The sequence below is a fragment of the Xiphophorus hellerii genome, chromosome 4, assembly GCF_003331165.1.
Source record: "Xiphophorus hellerii strain 12219 chromosome 4, Xiphophorus_hellerii-4.1, whole genome shotgun sequence".
NCBI lineage: Eukaryota > Metazoa > Chordata > Actinopteri > Cyprinodontiformes > Poeciliidae > Xiphophorus > Xiphophorus hellerii.
Window position 1 is genome coordinate 28,181,884 of NC_045675.1, and position 18,768 is coordinate 28,200,651.

General features: G+C 40.0%; 2 long non-coding RNA genes across 2 annotated transcripts; one reads left to right on the forward strand and one right to left on the reverse strand.

Moving 5' to 3' along the window:
• Nucleotides 1-14,889: 14,889 nt before the first annotated feature.
• Nucleotides 14,890-16,346, reverse strand: LOC116718499 (uncharacterized). Its single transcript, XR_004338938.1, has 3 exons — nucleotides 16,172-16,346; nucleotides 15,933-16,063; nucleotides 14,890-15,176 (listed from the first exon to the last, which is right to left on the reverse strand). It is a non-coding gene; the product is annotated as an uncharacterized LOC116718499 (long non-coding RNA).
• Nucleotides 15,787-16,546, forward strand: LOC116718501 (uncharacterized). The gene is made up of 2 exons (XR_004338939.1): nucleotides 15,787-15,971; nucleotides 16,357-16,546. It is a non-coding gene; the product is annotated as an uncharacterized LOC116718501 (long non-coding RNA).
• Nucleotides 16,547-18,768: the final 2,222 nt, after the last annotated feature.

The following is an 18,768-nucleotide window of genomic DNA, read 5'->3' on the forward strand; positions in this document are numbered from 1 at the left end:
TGTAGCGGTCTCCTGCAATCCAATAACGTTGGTGGTGCGAACCTTCCAAACGAGAATCCGGTCCGTGTAATCCTGTGAGTTCGTTATCTCAGTGTCCAAGTCTTCAATTGACGTTTCATCTTCTATGCTCTTGTCCAAATCCAATAAAATTTCTTCCTTAGAAGATAAAACTGCCAGGAACTCACGCAGTCTATCCGTATCTGGACTCTCTTTGCCCACCTCATCCTCTAGTCGAGTTAACAGCTTCGTTGTTGCTGTTCGGATAGTCGACCGTTTCCTCTTTAACCGCTCCAGTCCTTCCGTCATGTTGGCTGCTAAACTGAGCCTTAGCTTCACTTCGTTCAGAAAAATCAAAAAAATCCTTATTCCCGGGTTTCGGCACCAAAATGTTACGGAGTAAAGCTTCTTCTCAAACAAGACGGAGGCTCGTATTTCTTTTACTGAACCTTTCTGTTCAGTATTTATTGAAGAGAAAAAGAACGGCGTCAGCTGATAACGAGCAACAGCTGTTCGTAACCAATAGCAATCAAAAGTCAACAAAGCAAGATAGTGACAAACAGTAACAGATCCTTAAGCATTCTTCAAAATAAAAGACTTCCTCTATTCAAATAAATCATGTCTTGCACTTAAATATATTTCACTTCACCTTTGTAATTATATACAATCATGTTCAATACAATTAATAATAATCATCATGTAAATTATGCTTAACATATAATTGTAAATCAGTCACTTATCATGCAAATATACCGAATAACATAAGTGTAAAAAAGTCACAACAAGAAGAGCTTAAAGGCACTTCAGTGAAAGAGTTCATTAATAAATTAATGAAATTCTCAGGAATATGATATTATTGCTCATCTGATTTGTTCTCCACGTTCAAAGGAAGTGAAAAACTAAACAGGTTTTGATTGGGTCAGACCTCATTGCTTTACTTTAGCGTTAACGCTGTCGCTAATCTTATTAAAGTGGATGCAAACTTACTATTAACTCTTTCTAAAATGATGAGTTCCCTTATAGTACAGCCCATGTCAACAGACCCTGACCATGACCTACTGGAGTTTGAATTTGCGTCTGTTGTTGTTCTGTATCGGTTCATTCTTTAGTCTTGACCCTGTTTATTTCTGCTCTGCTTTGGGATCCTTTCTGTTTATTTTCCAGCGTTGCCATTTTAACCATTCTTCCAAAGTTCCTCCAGTCACAACCTCTACATGCCGCCATGATGTTCCACGTCGGATACTCCTTGTCAGATTCTTCTGTTCTCAAGTCTTTTCTTTTGCCACTAGCTGCGTTTCCATTGACGAAATAATTATGCAAACTGGCTTCGTATTTTGATATTTGAACGCCTGCTGTGTGTGGACCTCAGTTAACCCTTGTCTCACAATACAGTTACCACTTTATGTGAACGACGACGTCTTGGTAGGGTTACATTGTGCCACATTCCTTCCATTGTTGGATGAGAGATCGAACAACAATTGTAAGGCTGTAATTTTACCAAATACAAAAAAAGTTCAAAGGGCATGATTCTGTTTTGCAAGGCTCCATATTCTGATGTCATACATTTTTGTTCCAATTTTTCGTCAAACGGTGAGGCACAAAAAAAAAGCATATACAAACATATTACACTCAGGCATCGGGCATTGCAACATTTTAGCCAACTTATAAAATCAGCTGCAACATTGTCCACTGGGACTCTGCAGATTGCGAAACTGGCCGACAGGAGAGCCGGAGCGATCCTTTGGGACGCATTTCACCTCCTTTCCCACAACTCCCTGAGAAGAGCCACACTCTGAAGCTAAAGGTGGGACGTGAATTGAAAACAGAACATCGGAAGGACATGTGCTGTGGGAGTGTGAAGCTGTGCTGCAGCGATTCACTTATCTGTTTGGCTTACAAGTTTCTGAGAACTGAGAGCGGCCCCAGGAGAACATTTCCTCCCGACCGGACCGGGAGGATTGGGCCATTTTTCCAGGAAGCGTTGGATTCAGGACCACCGGCTGCCTAGAGCTCTGACACGTGTCTTTTGATGAGTTCCAGAAAGGAAAGTCACATTTTTAATTCTAAGTCACTCTCGAGAAAGCTTCATTCTTCTATAGTTATCTCAACTTTCAAGTTTGCTGAGTGTATTTCCTTTTCATCGGGAATTGGACACTTTCTTGGAGTGACTTAAACAGAATGACAGAACCAAACTAGAGTTCTGTTTAATAATAAGGCAATTTAATAAAACTACAGTAAAACTACCTCACCACACATGAGGTAGTCGAGGTACAAATCCTTTTGAAGGCGGCCTTCTCGGAGCTGCAGTTTCCAAGTTTCGGAGCTTCCGCCTCACAGAGCAGCCCTCCACTTTCCCGCTCAGTTCCTTCAGACTAGCCAGCAGCAATTAGCAAACACCTGGTGGAACCGTGTATCTGCTGAGCTCATTATACGAGCTACTTCTCAGTGCAACGCTGGTAGAAATGTTGTTAAAGAGTTAATAGAGGAGCGATGTTGTGATGACTTCCTGAAAGTGGCGTTTCAGAAACAGCAGGAGTTTTAAAGAGACAGAGGCCCAATTTCAAGGCTTTATCTTGCCAAAGTCACATTTTATTAAGTCATATTTGATATATACATCATTTTTACAATAACTGAAGGTAAAATAGTCACTTGCTAGTGCTATAAAATTATACTATGTGGCTGGAAAATACATAATTCTGCCTCTTTAAGTATTTCTACATGCATACCACATTTTTTCATATTTTAATTTGTTAAAAATGTTTACAAAAAAAAAAAGGTTTCTTTTCCTTCCACTTCAAAATCCTGTGTTCATCCATGACTTAAATTTGGAAATGCAGGAACATTTCAAGGGGTGTGAATACTTTAGAGGGCACTGCAGTGTCATGTTCAAATTTGAATATAATGAAATTTAAATTTCCCAGATCTCAGCCATTTCGTAATGACAATGTTTCGCCGTTTCAGACTAAAACATTTTACAGCCTGCTGTCCCCCAAATGACTTCTTTGTTGCTTCTGTTAATTCAAAGACACAGGCCAATCCAGAATCTGTGCTGGTGTCTCTGCAGACCCTGTTGTGCTTGAAGGAGAAAAACTGTCTGCAAGCATAATCTCCGCTTCCAACCAAGAGCCAAGGCCAAACAAGCGGAGAGATGCCGCTGCTAAGCCGGTGCCGAAGGTATGTGGACCCGCTCGTTTTCCACGAACGTGTCACCGTGGGCACTGAGTGTTAGCGGGAAAAGCTCCCAGGTCTGTTGCTAAGGAAGATAAACGTATTTATGCAGTCTTCCCTCACCTTTGGCTTTCAGAGAACGCTGATCCATTGGTAGCAGTGGGATGCAGTTTCGCTTGTTTGCAAAGATGCATAATTGTGCCCGTTGAGGCTGCTGCTCCCACATCGACAATAGACAATGGAGGGCGAGAGCAGATGCAGCTCCTGCAGTACAATGGGCCCTGACAACATGGAATTACAGCCTCTGCAGCTAAAAAGTAGCTTTTTTTTAATTCCTGTGCTCCGGGGAGCGGCAATAAAGGGTGGGGCACGCCGAATGAAAGCACCGATTCTCATACAAAATAGCATCTGGACTGATCCGTCACTCCGAAACCTTCCCTCTCCCCGTAACAAAGGAAACAAACATACAGAGGAAGAAATTCAGTAGAAAGGAAAACACTGGATGCAGATGAATCAGGTTTTGGACTTTCAGAAAAAAAACACACAAAAAAGAAAAACCACACAGCTCAACGTGGCGGCCTGGCGCCGAGCTCGCCGAGCAGCTGTGAGACAGGCTCCAGGTGAAAGATGAGTCGAGTCCTGCGGGAAGACATCAATCACTGATGGACTGACGCATCCGAGAGGGAAGGAGCAAAGAGAAGCAGGAGGAGAGCCAGGAGAGAGCAGACAACAAACGCACCCTCCCACCGATGAGTCCTGACCTTGCTGAGAAGTGACAGAGTCATCAGCGCCGGGCCCGGCCCAGCCCAACCCTGCCCATGAAGGATATGAGGTAATTCATGACATTAAGCACACTCTTTGTCCAGAGACATTGATCACATCCGGTGTTCTGCAGTCACTTCCATCCACTTTGATTTCTGACAACTCCTGCTCTCTACGGTGAATCAGAGGGACGATTTAGCAGCCGCAGCGTTTCTGCTTTTGCCCGTTTACCATCACCAAAGCAAACAAGATGCCATCAAATATACCATAAAAAAAGGCATTTGGAGGGTTTAAAATATTACCCATTACAATTATTTTTTATTTAAATTCAAAAATCAAATCAAATTTTTATCTGTATAGCACATTTCAGCAGCAAGGCATTTCAAAGTGCTTTACATCATATCAAGCACAGAAACACAAAGCAACATAGAGTCAACAATCAAAACACGACACTAAGTCAAGTTCCATCAATAAATTTGTAATTGATTACGTTTCAAATACAATTCTAAACAGGTGGGTTTTTAGTCGAGTTTGAATCCATAGAAGATTTACCTGTTAAACTCCTACTGTGTTATATGGAACAAAATACCTGTTGCCACTCACGCTCACAATCACACAGTTTAAAACAATGTAGACAGCATTTTAATGGGCTTCTGGCACAAGGCTTTGTACGTCCCTCATGTATTTTTGTGCAATTCTATGGTACCTGTTAGTGTCTAGAATTTACAGGGTTCAACATGGTTTTAAGTACAAGTTTCAACAATGGCTAAATTCTAGCATTAGGTTTTTTTTCTTTTGTCTATTTTTTGTTCTGTAGCATGGCTTATATTAGTTGTATTATGACTGAAATGATTAACTTAGTAAAAATTTAATAAATTTTTTACCATTATAACAAAAATGTAGATTTTTTTGTCCCATTTTAACTAGCTTAGTGACAGCACTAGTGCTAACGTAAAACCGCCTAGCTAGATGAGCTTTGCAATTCTGATGCTAACGTGGTAAATATTACCCATCGTGTTACAATTTGAAGTGTTACCCCGCAACCTTGGAGGGCTGAGGGTAATGTATGTGATGGTCTTCCCTCAACGTGTGGTGCTGTGGTATGGAAAAGATGAGGCACGCACGTTAAGCTTTCGCCAGCATAACAGGAAGATTTATTCTTCTTGTGTAATGAACATATTTTCAAATATTTGTTTTTTTAACAATTCAAATAACAGTGCATGAATTTGCTTTTCGATATTTTAATAGCCTTCACGACCTATTCTGCATAGGTAAAACACACTTTAATGTCCAAGCATCTTATCTTACAACTGTACCTTATCTGCCAGATAAATAGATACAACACTGGAAAGAAACAAAATGCATCAAACCAGTTCAATATGAAATTGGTAGTACTTTAGCCGTTTCTCAGCTAGCTTAATACATAGAAACCAAAGTCCGCTAGCATTAGCATACCCCAACCTCCAGAACTGTGTCCCGTTTTCCACACAATACTCAACACAAACCGGACAAAATGACTCACTAGTCAACAACCGATTCAATGAGCTCTTTAACTCCCGAAGGTCATCAATATATATGTATAAAAATACATTTTACCAACCTGTGGTATAGAAAAGATGAGGCACACACGTTAAGCTTTCGCCAGCATAACAGGAAGATTTATTCTTTTTGTGTGCTCAGTCCTTTCTATACCACCAACGCGACAGCGTCCCTAGCGGCCGCGCGCGCGGAATTGCACGGACGAAATGAAACAAAACTAACGTATTACAAAAATTAAAAATACAAAATGAAAAATAATGTTGGGGTACCTATTTTTCTACTTCTTGGTTTTTATTCACTAATAACTTGTTTTTCCACCCCTCTACAGAAGCAGTCAAATAGTCATAAATGTGAGCACAGCTCACCTAAAACAGCTAAAGTGACGTTTAAAGAGCTGTGACCTCACACAGCCTCTCTGATCAAATGCTCAATCTCACTTCTCCTAAAACCACTTCTAAAAAAGAAAAAATCAAAAACAACTCAGAGTACCTTTGAGGTAAGAGTGATAGCCTACCAGTGGACACAGTAAAGTCAGGGAATTGTGACCAACAAGGCCTGGAGGACTTGTTTTTCTCTCTTTTTTTTTACTTCTCTCTCGTGATGCACTACGATCAGGTCTTTGAGAGTTTAAGTGACTTTGTGGTAGCAGGATGTGCGGAAGAACACGGGATAAGAGGAAACCTTTGACTGACTGGTCTTAATTGGTGCGTGAAAGCATGCGGGAAACTACATGACAGACATGTTTCGCAGTAATATACCACATGATATGAGTGACAGAGTGACTCGCGTGAGTTTCCGTCTTGTTCTGACTTATTACGTAGTAAAGACTGGGAAGGAAATCCACTCTCAGTTCTGGGTAAGTGACTTACTGAGGCGTTACCACCAAGCTGCAGTCTTTTACTGTCACTTCACTGAAAAGAATAAATGCATGTTTTTTTGTGTTGTCCAAACTGTTTTCCAGGTATGTGAGAGAAAGAGACAAGGATGTGTTGTCATGGATATGGTGTTGTGAACATGCATTTGCCCCTTACGTATTTTTTTTCTGTTTGTCACTCAATTATGAGCGGAGTAGATGCAAAATGTAGGTTTTAAAATGTGATTTAATGTCTTAAAGGGACAGTATTATTTATCTTTCATGCACATAGTGCCATTTAATAGCGCAATCAAGGAACTGTGTTATCTTCAGTTGTTATAAAAATGTTGTACATATTTATACTGCATTTATCAAATATGACTTAAAAGAAATTTGACTTTGTAATTTAACGCCATGACTCTGTCTCTTTAAGAACCTCCTGCTCTTTCTGAAGCTTCAGGAAGTCATCACAACATGGCTCCTCTATTAACCCTTTAACAACGTTTTTACCAGGGTTTACGTAATACTGCCCCCCTGAGGGGGAAATGGTGTCCCAACTAACTTATGTGTGAAAATATAATTCCCTCATATCGTCATAACTGGTTATGGCACCTAATTGTTAGAGGTAATTTTTCTTTAAGATAAGTGCAATTTCATATAGATATATACTAATAGATCTTATGTTATTTATCGTTTAATGGCATAGTATTATTTAAAATCAACTTTTTTGAGCTTTAGATGATATTATTGTGTTATTCTGTCATCAAAACCATATCTGCAGTGTTGCATTGACTCTTTTATGCATTTATGTTTGAGACAATTTTGAATCTCCTATGGCAACCATTCAGCCATGCAAACATCTGGCACTATGTGGCTGGGAAACACATAGTGCCCCTTTAAATTTAGCTTAGAGTACATGTGAAAAATACATTTTTCATGCTGTAATCAAACCCAATTGCCATTTTGACCGAGAGAGATTTATAATCCATGAGCTCTGAGCAACTCTAATTCATAGTCGCTAAGGACAGCCTTGGGTTAACATCCTCGCTCTAAAGTTCAAGTCTCCATCTTCTCTGTCATGTGCCAAACCTTCGTCCTTTATGTCTGCTGGGGGGGGAAACACTGTAGATTCAAAGAAGTGGGGGAGTCTTCAAAAAAAAAAAATGCAGGATGGATACAGGTGGGTGGATTTCCCCGTGTTGGACCGTCTACATCAAGCACAGCCAGCACCTGTGCTGGCCTCTTCGCCCCGAGGCAACAAAATGCCCCCATTTCAAGCAGGACAGAGAAAGTCCAAACAGGTGCATCCCTCACATCCTCCCTTCCACTGGATCTACAAGCTTTGTGCTCGTTCTTTTTCTTTTTTTCTTTTTTTTTCAACCAAATGCAGAGGTGTGGCATTTATCCCCCATCTGAAAACGGAAAGATTATGGAGCTCCTGCATACACACCCGGACATGGCGGCCCACCTACACTGGCAGCCTTTACAACCCTGGGAGTCATTTTTATCTTTGATCCAGGTGAACAAAAAACAAAAGCAACACAAGATGAATGAGCTTATTTGAGCAATAAATATTTTAGGATATTTGCTTTGAATTAGACACTGCAAAAACACAAAGTGTTACCGACTACTTTTGGGGTTTATAGTTTCTACTGCAAATATTGTGGTACACTTCAAATAAGACAAAACTAATTCACAAGTAACTTTTCAGCAAGAATTAGGAGCTTGTTTTAAGTCAGTAAATCCCTAATATTGATGAAAAAAGAAATACTATTTCCACCGGCAGACTATTTCACTGATAACATGGGAAAAATGTCTTGGTATAAGTTAAACAATCTGCCAGTGGAACTAGTACTTTTATCTTGTCAATATTAAGGAATTATTTACTTTAAAAAGCTAATTTTTCTTGCTATGAACGTACATGTAAGTTAGTTTTGTGTTATTTCAAGTGTGTTAACATGGTTGTACCAAAAACTAGACCAAAGATTCTTGGTAAGATTTTGTGTTTTTGCAATGCAAGTTGAAAAACAACAATTTTAATTCTGTTTTAAGGCTTGTTTAATGTTTTCATCTCTCAAATGTAAAACTGTGTAAGTTACATTTGATGAAATAGATCACCAAAATATACGCACAACAGGACAGGATTTGATGTAAACAAATAAAGGAACCTTCTGAGTTCATATAAAAAAAACAAGATTTTATTTCATCTATAGTCTGTGTTATTTAAATATGAATCAGGCAAGATCCATCTAAATGGAGATAACTTGAAAATGAAGGGACAACATCAAGAAACATTCACAAAAAACAAAAGCTTCAGCGACCCGCCGGTGTCTTGTCTGTCAGGTGTAGCACTCCTGCTCCGTGGCGCTCAGCCAGCGTCCGTTACTGTGTTCGTAAAGATTTTCATCTTAACTCCAAAACAAGCAGAAAACTGGATGTGCCACGAAAACTTTGAAAAACATTGAGAAACACAACCTGGTGAGTCATGGCTGTCTGAAGACGTACAGCTTGCAGAAAAACCCAACCAGTAGGTTGCTAAAGTTCATCTCTGTTTTTCTGTCGGCTCACAGGTTTGGACCTGTGCTGTTTAGCAATTCATGAGAATCATCAGGTTGATTTTTTTTTTTTTCTGTTCGAACAACAAATCCTCAGCGTTAGGTTTGTTGCAGGATTATTCACGATGCACATGGGGTTGAACTCTCGGCCCAGTTTAACTGCAGAGGGTTTGGTATCCAACAGTTTCTATGTTTTTCTTTTCGGGTTCCCCGTTCGGTGACATTCGAGTGTTGTTTGCTTAATAGTCGATGAAGATGTTCAAGTTTTGAAACATTTACAATGCTGAACAAAACCTCACCATCATCATCCGACCTGATATTGACAAGGTTCTGGGCCGGTGGACAGCAACAATGATTACATCTTTTTGAAATGCCAATGAACGTTTCCCTGTTTCTTTGTGTCCCAAACACAAAACTTGATTTATTATGACGACGTAAGAAATTTGCACTTTTTTTCTAGAAGATTTCTGAGATTAATCTCAGAATTTCAACGTTTTTTGTGGTAAATTTTCGACTACTTTCTTTTGTGCAATGACCACAATACTGCGTTACAATATACTGATATAATTTAGTGGGATTTTACAGCTCTGTTTACACAGCAAGCAAATGTGACCCGAATCTGCTTTTTTGCTCTTTTTTTACTATATCCGACGTCTTTTTCGCCACAGTCTGAGCGGCCCAATGTCAACCTTTACATCCCCCAAAAGACCTGACATGAGCTACTTGCATATGTGGGAAAAAAATCTGAATTGAGAATCAATCCCGATGGAAGAAGAAGTTTTGGAAAATTGTGATAGGAAGAAAAGCATTGGGTGCATTGGTATTGACTTGTCACATCAAGTTTCCAACTCATGCCACAATGTCTCAATTATGTTTGGGTCTAAACTTTGACTAGGTCATTCTAACACCTTTTGTCTCCAATCTACATCACTCCATTGTAACTCTGGCTGTATGTTTAGGTTGGTTTTCCTGTTGGATGGTGAACCTCAACCCCAGTTATAGGTCTTTTTTCCTCACAATTAGCATCATTCGTCTTCCCATGAACCCTCACCAGCTTCCCTGTTGCTGCTGAAGCAAAGCCTCTCTGCTGCATGACACAGCCACCACCATGTTTCACATTAGGGATAATGAGTTGGTGGCTGATGGGCAGTTTTTGTTATCTTCCGCACGTATTGTTTTGCGTCAGGTCCCAAAAGTCTCACTTCCGTTGGTGACATTTCTTGTAACTGGACATTTTTCATATTAAAATCCTTTCTTTTCTTTTTTTTTTTTGCACAAGTTCTTACATAACTCTTAGTGTTTTTGAGAAGGAACATGTGAAGATCATGAAGCCCGACACGCCCTGCTCGTGCATCCCTGGAAAGCCGGCCTTTGGAGAACCGATGAAGTAATGCAGTTACACCCCAGCAAAAAAAAAAAGAGTAAAAACAAACAGGAAATGGGAAAAAAAAGACAATGGAGTGTAACTCTGTCTGGAGCAAACAGCAAATTAAAAACCCTTCATCGTAACAAACAGCGAGAACTTCCGAAATAAAAACGACTGCGGATCATTTAATCAACGCCGACTTCTCCTAAATGCTCACGGAGACGGATGGCGTCTCTAACGCGATTCCAGCTAATGGGATTCTAACAACAACATTAAAAAACTGTGATGCTGACTCAAATTCATGTTTCTCCTCTTTATTTTCTCTCTCTCTCTCCCTCCTGGACTTGTTACGCAAGTCTCACTGATGACCTCAGCGCTGGCTCTGCGTGCAGATTCAGAACCAAATTGTACTTGATTACAGAACAAGTCCCTGCCAGCTGAGGCCAATTCTTCCCCAGATGTAAGCTTTTTTTTTTTCCATTTAAAAGATTGCCTGTTTCACATTATAGTCATTGTGCAATCCATCTCTCTCTCGTCCTGAGAAACAAAAAAGTGGCCATAAACTCTGAACTCATCACAGGGCTCTTCCATTTGTCTGTAGGGTAATGGGCATGATAAACACTGTATTAGTCATGATTGCCCCATGAGAGCGTGAGCGGGGTAATAGATCTTTTTTTTTTTTTTTTTTTATTAGGTTTTTGTGTGGCCATTTATGTGAGTCAAAGAGAGAGATAGAGAGAGAGAGATGCAAACAGTGGACGGTCCTGAGCGATGAAGCAGATGGTAATCGCAGTCTGAGCGGCGCGAGGAGATGGTGGGCCTTGCTAGCTAAATAACCGCCCACACAGGTGCAACATCTCAGGGCCTCTCTGAGAGACCACGGCCGCGCAGAAAGCAAGCGGAGAGAGTGTCACCGTGGCATTATCAGAGCCGTGCCCAACAGCGTCGAATCTAAATAACCAGAATGTTTCTCCAGTCATTCGCTCCGCTAACAGATGACGGGGATTGCATATGCTGCGACAAAAGCTGAGAGAGACCCTCAGAGCCCCACCTCGCTCCCCCGCCCGCCGACGGACTAGTTAGTTTTCCAAACACCTCTGCGTTGTGTGCTGTTCACTGCACTCGGGAGGAAAAGCATAGATGCATTGCTTGTATCTGTAACTGTCACACCAATGGGTTTTCCAAAAATATTCACACCCGTTGAACGTTTTCTCACGTTTTCACCACAAACCTCGGTGTGTTTCTTCTTCTTCTCTTTAGATATTTCAAGAGACAAATCAAAGTGGCGGTGTTATGTGTTTTCCAGTCACATAATGCCACTTTATAGCACAATCAAGTAACTACGTCACATTCAGTTGTAATAAAAATGCTTTGTATATCAAATAGTTCAAAAGAAATATCACTTTGTAATTTAACACCTTGAAACTGGACCTGTGTCTCTTTGAAAACTCCCGCTCTTTCTGAAACTCCGCCTTCAGGAAGTCATCAAAACATGGCTCCTCTGTTGTCGCTTTACCGCCACGTCAGAAAGAAGTAGCTTGTACAATGAGCTTAGCAGACTCATGTTTCCGTCAGGTGTTTGCTAATTGCTGCTAGCTAGTCTGAAGGAGCCGAGTGGGAGGAGTCTGTGAGGCTAAAGCTTAAAAACCTGGTGTTTTGTACAGTTCAACAGTTGCCATGGGAGATTAAAAGATTTCTCAAACATGTATGAAAAAATCTAAGCAACACTGCATGTATGTTTTTGGTGAGGGAATAACATTATAACATGACATAAAGTTAAAAAAAAAAAAAAGTCAATATGACATAATACTACCTTTTAACAAAGTAGCGCGTAATTATGAAGTTGAAGGTAATGATACACACTTTTTGTACTGGTGTTTAGTGCGACCATCCTTAGCTGACATAACAGCTGCCGTTATAACAGGGTATCCTTTTCTAAGTTTAGAAACTGAATTATTTGCTTGTTCTTCTTTGTGGAGTTGTCTGATTGGACTGAGAGGATTTGTGGATATCAGTTTTTAAATCTTTAGCTTGGACATGGACTAGACCATTTAATTCTCTGGATGTACGCCTCTTGTGAATCTTCTGCCGGAAGGTGAATCTGCGAAGCACTTTAGTTCATTTCCACCCATTTACAGCATGATGCTGCCACTACCATGCATCATTGTCTAGACCAGAGGTCTGTAACCTTAACAGTCCAAAGAGCCATTTTTGCCCTCACTCACTCCAACTACAAAACCAATGTAAAGCAGCAAATTAAGTTTTCTTTCTTTTTAAAAACAACACAAGTTTAATTTTTGATAAATATTTACTATGGGAAATTTGTTACTATTAAAAAAAAATTCCACTTTTGGATTTCAAAACTAGTTAAGACTATAACTACAACTACTATCAAAATATATAATGTGAAAAAAAATCTGAGAAAAAAAAAACTGTTTCCAACTTAATGACAGGAAAAAAATATAAGAATGCTATCATTCCTTGAAAAAACTGGAAAAATTACTAGAATATACGTTTGTTAATATATCTATATTTAAAAACGTTGTGTATTTCTTTACCATTTTAAGCTAAAGCTTTAAAGAGCCGTTTAAAGAACCACTTGTGGCCACAAAATTCAGTTTTGGTCTCCCCTGACCTGAGCACCACGTCCTCCATGTTTGTTGTGTTTCCTATAAGGGTTGTGGCAAACTGGACTTCGTCTGGCCAGATCTGTGGAGCGCGCAGCCAAATGCTGTCCTGTCACCTGCACATGCAACGATTTAATAAAACAATGTTTATCAAATTAGATGTGAACCACCAGAACACAGAAAGGCAGTTGATTCTCAATCTCTTTATTGGAAGGATGACGCCCTCTAGTGTCAAACATCTGTTTCTTAATATAAACTAGATTAACAGTTTTTTAAAAGTTTTTTTAAATAATCATATTAAAGATAATTAAGGTCAGGCTTTGATCGAATGTGGGCTTCTGCTGTTCACTGTACCTTCATTTGACCTCTGAAATGGCGCAACAAACTCTGCAGATAGAAAATAACATTAGAAACATGAAGCTTGTCTACAAACCAGAAGACCCTCTAAAATAATTTGTAGGTGTGTGAATGGTGCATTTTTAGTATAAACATTTGTTCTTCATTTACTTCAGTTACTCGAAGTATGTACTCAAATAAGAGTATAATGATATTACTCCAATAAAAGTAACAAGCATGTTGCAATAACACGACTCAAAATGTAACTAGTTACATTTCAATATATTGATCAAAACTGATTTTTCATTTCAGAAAATGCTTTAAATTAGATTGTAGCTAGAGTAAGGGTAAAATATGATTATCAATTACTATTATTATTAAAAAAGAACCATTATACTGTCTTATTAGTCCCTAGTAAACCACATGAGGAGATAATTATTATGCTTCCATAATCTGATAACATTGGGATATAATTAGACATTCCTACAGATTAAAATCTGCTGAGAAATATAATTTTCTTTCTTTACATAACACAGCATGAGGGCTGGAAGATTAGACATCTGAATGAGGAATCAGTGTTTGATTATGGGAAAAAAAGAGGATTTGATTGTTTTTTAGTGCAAGAAAACATTCCAAATGATGACGACAGCACAGCGTAACAGAAACCAACATATAGCCCTTATAAAGCTAGTGATGCTCAAATAGGCAATGTGTGATGTGGGGAACTTAAATAAACTAAGACAGAATTCTTCAATTTTATTATCCTTGCTCAATAATCATCCAAAACTGCTAGACAATGAATAAATAATAGTGCATACCTGGTCATATCTGAACCGAGGAAACTGACTAAACAGACTGTGTGGAACACCAGAAATCATTGCTCGACCATGATGAGTTTTGCTGGCTTGACATTTCAGATCCATGGCTTCGCTAGACCCCTGAATGCAGCATGGTGCCTTCATAGATCAGATTTATATGTTCAACATATCCCTCGGATGCTTAGACTGGTTTGAGATCTTGAACGTTAAGCCAACACCTCAAAGATGTCTCGCTCCTCAAACCATTCCTGAATGACTTTTGTGGTGTGGTACAGAGGCAGAGGCTGCTTTTGATTTTTTATATATCTTTATGCCCAGGACAAAGGGGGAAGAATGTTGGGTCTGTGTTTAGTTATGTGAGGCAAGAGAAGGAGGAACTTGTTAGGGCCACAGACGTCAGGGAATACAGTTTTTCATGAAACAGTGTGCATGCTTACAGTGTGTCTATTGGGGTTGCAGCATCAGTGCCACTGACTTAAAAAAGCTCAACAAGCTGGTGAAGAAGACTGGTTCTGCTCTAGGGACTGTTCTGGCACCTCTGGAGATGCAAATAAAGATTTTACGTGAAAATTACAAAATGAGTAACATTATGGACAACCCTGAACATCCTCTCCATGAGACTGTTATACAACAACAGAGCGTCCTCAGTCAAAGGCTTCTCCAGATGTGCTGTAATTCAAACCACTACAAGAGATCCTCCCTGCACACAGCCATCAGCATCTACAACACTTTGACTCGCATAACATGAGTTACAACATTCAATTTTTGTTTGGGATTAACAAAGTGTTGCTGTTGTTGATGCTTATGTGGGTGGGATGTGTGAAAGTAATGTCCACTTGGAAGTCACAACTCAAGGTCTCCCACAAAACATTGCTCAAAGCATTAAACCTTTATTATAGTCCAACCTGATGCCAAGTGTTTCCCAGGTAATGGACGCACACAACAATCAACATGATTTAAAAGAAAACACGATTCTTCGACCTTCGACCCTCTTTGAAAGCCACAACAAAAGTAATGAACTCTACATTGTTACTCCTTAACAGCATGACCAGTGTTAACTTTTTCACCAATTTAAAGTAGACCGGCTGTTGAATTGGACCAAGGTCAGCCTTCTCACTGGCCATTCCTGAGCCCAGTCCTGCTGGAGGTTTCTTCCTGTTAAAGGGGGGGATTACTTTCAACTGTTACCACATGATTGGTCAAGACAATTGGTGACTGTTTACCAATTGGGATTATAACCTTACTTTACATGCTTACATTGAGATTAAATTTCATTTGCTTTTATTATTTGGTTGAATACTTTGTACATATATTTGTTCCACATACGAATACGAATCGGTTTGGGCTGCATGTCTTGTATACATAGTGCCCTGAGATGGCATTTGTTACATAAAGAAACACTGAATTAAGTAATCAGTGGTCATATATTGTTATGCTTGATCAGGATGTATTGATTACTTTGCTGTCAGGATGCAAGCACACTGCCATCTGGTGGATTTTAATGATAATGCACAAATTATATATTTTTTTTAGCATTTTAAGAAAGATTTGATAGAATTTCATCGGATGAAACTGAAGTAGAAACTTTGCAGGATGATCGTATTGAAGATCATCAGTAATTTTATATTTAATAAATGCAATCTCATAGATTATAAAAGCTGGGATGTTGAATGAAGAGAAAGTAAATACTTGTAAAACTAAAGATTTTTTTTTTTTTTTTTTTAACAAAAACATTATGTAATTAGTTGTGGGTAACACCGCTAAAGAGCCACATCGGGCTTCTACTTGTGGCGCTGAGGAGGAGCTCGCTTGTTTATTCATTCACGTCAGCCCCTTTTCCCTTCCCTTCCCTCCTTCCTGCTACACAACGGGGACCCAGCGTTCAATGTTTTTTCCCATTTTGATGCTCACCACAGACACGTCGCCACCATAAACCGCTTTTGGACTCAGGTGAGTTGTGCCTTTTCTCTCGTTTTCTCCCCGGGTTGTGTTGGTGTTGCGGAGCGGAGGGCAGCGCGAATTTCTACCGCTGATAGCGTTCACTTATCCGGGCCGGCGAGGCAGCAGCAGCAGCAGCAGGAGGAGGAGGAGGAGTGTTTCAACCATAACTTATCAAATTCCTCCCGGTCAGCCCACATAGATATTTGTACCTTTTTGTAACATTTTATCTGCTTTCCCGCCTCTGCGCTTTGAACCGCTCGTCGTTTCGCTGCGGCTTTTCCTCGTCGTCGCGAGCGCAAACGCGGCGATGTAGGTCAGCAACTACAGTCAAAATGTCGTCTTTTCTCTCCTCTCTCTCTTCTTGTACTTCCACATTCTCTCCTGCCACAAACAGATGGCGTCGACAGAGCAAAGGGGGGGATGGAGAGAGCGGGCAAGCAGCCGCAGAAAGGAAGAGGGGCGACACCGGGCCACGGTAGCCCATCACTAATCTGTACTTCCACGCAGCCTGCTCTTCATGCCGACACACCGGAGGCTAGGCTGTCTCTGCTAGGCCTGCCTTCAAGAAAGTTTTTTGCTCTTGACTTGTCGCGTATTTCTTTTCCAAGAAGTTGTTTTGTTGCCGTTTTTGTGGCTTTGAGCAGACCGAAATGTCTCTTATATGAAGTAACACAGCTGTGCTTCGGCTCTGAGGCCACCATTTCGGCTCGAAGCTCGGGTCAGAGCTGATATTTTGGACACCTGGAAGATGTACTGCAGCAGCAGATGACCTGTAGCCCGGCCTGCTTGCTGCTGCTGCTGCTGCTGCATGGAGGACAGCCTTCCACCAGCTGGCTGAATCCCCCAGTGTTGTGCGAGATCATTGATAGGCCACGCAGGTATCCTCCACAGCACTAATGAGGCCAGTGCATTTCAAACACAGCCTTGCTGGTTGGGCATTAGGGTCCTTGCGTTTGCACCCTCAGTTCTGCCCTATGTAATGTACTGCAAAGAAGGAGAGCGAGTAATAACCCTGCTGACCCTTTGCATACACACATACCTGCCATGCAGTAATGAGGATGGTGCACTGCATGCAGCAAGCCAGCTGCAAACCCAGCATAGCAGTTGGCAGGCTGGGGGGGCTTAGATATGCTCTGATGCAGTTCAGTGGATTGCAGTAATTAAAAAAAAAAAAATCTTCCTCCCCCTTGTGGCCTTCAGGTCATTTGATAGATGTCATTTAGATGGATATAGCCGCGTGATTCAGCGGAGTTTATGAAGTCATGTTGCACAAGGTGACTCACTTGTGTCATTTAACGTCCCGAAGACGATGAAAATGATGTTTGTTGCAGCACCTGAGGGCGAAGTGTGTTGTTACTGTAACGCGAGTTGCTTTCGTTTTCAGAGTTTTGGAGTTCTCTCACACCGCCGTGGATTTGATGTTTTTGTCTGTGCGTGTACCAGAGACGCACCAGTGAGATTGGAAACAGGCAACTCTTCTACGATCGGTGAAGAGAAGGTTGGATACTGAAAAATCACGTCTTCCCCTCCGTATCTCTTACACCTTTACTTCCGACCTTCTCCGCGAATGCGATTTGTCGAAAACATCGTAAACATGAATTTTAAGTTGCCTCTTAATTCTGAAACATATATGCTTTGACGATTGTTTTAGTGATCAGTTATTCTGACGATTAATCAGTAAGAAAAAGTTGGCACTTTCTGCCGATTTTTTTAATTAAAGCGATTAAGCTTATTTTGTACAATATTAGAAATACTGTACATAAGAAAATGCAAATAAATATTTCAATTCCTTCTTTTTTTAAAATGAGAAAATAAGCATTTGACCAAATAAAATTCAATACCAAGGCCTTCTTTTAGTGAACGCTTGATCATTTGTTGCAAAGGATGCATCTGGAGCTAAACAAACATCAACATGTGAAAAGTTTCCTGCTTAACTTAACATCAGCACAGTGTAGGGCTGATCTGTTGATTTTTAAAACATTTTTTGACTAAATAATTAATAACTGGATAGGAAAAGATACTTAATAGAGTTTGTTTTAACCAGGTGAAGCTAAACTATGCCACTTGGAGAGTTCTAGATAGAAAGTATTTACATACAAAGAAGGTTTTTTTATTATTCTTAAATGCAAAATGTACTTTTTTTTTGTACAGTTTTGGCTTAATTACCGCTCCGATGGCGCTGTTCTTTCTGCAAATGGCCTTTTTAAGACTTTGTATACACCGGGTAACGATTAATTGCTTTTCTATATTAGTTGACAATTATTTCAGTAATTAATTAATCGCAATAAATATGATTGCCATTAATTGCGGTTAGTATTAGCCTTAATATGCTCTTTCCCTTCGTGACTCTGTCTTTTACTTCCCAATGTTTTGCACTCAAGCATTTAAAAAAAATAAAATAAAAAATTTCATGACCTTTGAAAGATCGTTTAAAAATGGTCGCTGCAGCGATGCGATCGATGGTCCAACTGTGGAGCTCAACAAGGGTTGGTATGTTGGACCCTGATCTGTTTTCAGTTTCAGGATTAACACCTTCATTTTTGAATTAAAAAAAAAAAAAATTATTATTTACCACAAGGAAACCTGAAATCACCCCAGTTTGGATCAATAATATGTTATTAGACTGCTGCTGCTGCTGCTGGTGTACAATCTGTATTCTGCTCAGAGAGGCCTAAGCCATTCGCTCATGGATTATAGTCAGCAAAAGAGTGCTGCACAGGACCTGATTTTATTGTATTTTATTTTTTTAAAAGAAGAAAAAAAACAATCTGAGAGATTTTTGTTACTTGCGACACTTTTGTTCATG